Raw genomic sequence first — 2,293 nt, 5'->3', positions numbered from 1 at the left:
GGCCCGCCCGAGGCCCCGCCCACCCCCGAGGGCCCGTCCCCAAAGCCCCGCCCCAATGCCCCGCCCCCTCTCCAGGACCCGCCCCCAGGCCCGGCCGCCTTCAGGCTCCGCCTCCGGCCCCGCCCCGCCCCGCCCCGGGATACATCCCCGGGCCCAGCACGCACGCGCGGCGCTGCGGCTGGCCCCGGGCCTGCATTCACACCGCTGGCTTTTCCAGAGGCGGAGAGGCGCTCATTGCTGGTCACTGCTGTGCCAGGAGCCACGTCTGTCCCTACAGGCCCCTCCTCTGCCCCCCCCCCCCTTAAAACTATAAATCTGCCGGCCCCTCTGCCTGTTTCTCATCGTTCACAGTTCCCAACTTGCGTCTCCTCCAATCAAGCCCACCTCACCTGGTCTCCTACCCCTTCCCTTCCCTTCCCATCTTCCTCCCTCCCACAAAGGAAGAACACGGATCGAAATCTACTCTCTTGAAGTCCCAGTTTGCACCACTCATTTCCAACATTTGAAAATCAATTGCTCAGTTTATTGAGTCCCAGCCACTTTGCCTCATCAATGCCTGACTACAGTACCACCAGGGAAGTACTTGCCCCCACTCCACGTGTGATGACGCTGGCGCTCGAGAAAGTGAAGCCACCGGTCACAATCGCAGAGGCAGTGAGTGGCAGAGGCGGGAAAGATCTGCACTGGAACCTGACTCCAAGTCCACACTCTTAGAATGTATACTCTTGAGCAGCAAACCTCAGCCCCATTCATTCACTTATTCCTCAAATATGTATTGCAATCCTGTCTGTGCCAAGGTCTATGCAATCTCCAAGAAAAACATACACACACATACAAACAAAAGCCCTGACATTAGGAGCTTATATTCTAGTGGGATAAAACAAATCCTATATAATAAACGGCTAATATGCAAATAGACCGCATGGCAGAACAACAGAACAACTGGTCGCTATGATGTGCACTGACCACCAAGGGGCGCACAAGGAGCATGGCAGGCATTGGCCACGGTGAAGGGGTGGGAGGGAAAAGGTGGAGCAGGTGAGCGGTGGCGCCAGACAAAGGCAGGAAGCTGGTCGCTGTCATGAGGGCAAGCCTCGGGTGGTTACAGAAAATTCTTTGCTCCCTCGCATGCCACGGTCCCACCCTGTGCTCGCACCTGCTGCCAGTGCCAGCCCCATTTGAAATCACTCCATGCCACCAGTGCCTGGGAGCAGCGGCAGGAGCAGGGGTGCCAGCCGGGGAGGGGGGGGCGGCCCCGGCCTATAGCGGAAGTGGCCAGACAGAGGTGCGGGGGGATGAACTGAGGCCCGCCCCTATGCTCCCTGCAGCCTCTTGGACCACAGTTCTTTTCAAGGTGCATGAATTCGTGCACTGGGACCCTAGTGATAAAATAAAAGATGTAGTATGTTAGATGGTGATAAATGCAAGGGACATAAAACAAATAAAAACAGTGAAAGGGGGACCCTAGCTGGTTTGGCTCAGTGGATAGAGTGTCAGGCTGCGGACTGAAGAGTCCCAGGTTCGATTCTGGTCAAGGGTACATGCCTGGGTTTCGGGCTCAATCTCCAGTAGAGGGCATGCAGGAGGCAGCCAATTGATGATTCTTATCATTGGTGTTTCTATCTATCTTCCCTTCTTCTCTGAAGTCAATAAAAAATATATTTAAAAAAAAACAGTGCAGAGGGGATATGAAATCTCTTTATATCTCTAAAGAACCTATCTAATTGGCTCAATGAAAGTTTACCCTCTTCACCTGTGCCTCTCTCTCTCCCCAACACCACCATGCATCCGTTCCCGGTGCTAAGGGCAGGGGCTGGCACTCAGGTGGAGCTGGCTTTGGGATAAATGGGTTTAAGAGTCCTGGGTTCCAGGCCTTGGGAAGGTCCCTGCCCCTCTCTGGACCTCAGTCTTCCCATCAGCATATGGAGGAGTTGGACTAGAGAAAACCCCCAAGGTCCTTCCTACTCTGACGCTCTAGGATTCTATGAATAGGCTTAAAGAGAAGCGGGACCAGCGATTGCTTCCCCACCCTAGCAACTGTTGCTAGAGCTGGCCATCTCTCCTGGTAGCACTGGAAACTCTTCCCTGGATCGGGGAGGTCTCCTTGGCATCCCATCTTGCACCGCGACTGAGCCTAGCTAGCAGGCACGTTCCGACCTCTTTGGTTACGACCATTCCTTTGGATCCAACCGAGGAGCGCTTCTCGTCCCCATGGTTACCGCGCTAGGTCCACGCGCGGACGGCGTGAGGCGAGGGTCAAAATACACCTGCGCGCAAGAAGCCTTCCACACGT

This window comes from Pipistrellus kuhlii, unplaced genomic scaffold, assembly GCF_014108245.1.
Source record: "Pipistrellus kuhlii isolate mPipKuh1 unplaced genomic scaffold, mPipKuh1.p scaffold_m20_p_2, whole genome shotgun sequence".
NCBI classification, from domain to species: Eukaryota; Metazoa; Chordata; class Mammalia; order Chiroptera; family Vespertilionidae; genus Pipistrellus; species Pipistrellus kuhlii.
Note: the sequence above shows the minus strand (reverse complement) of the source record.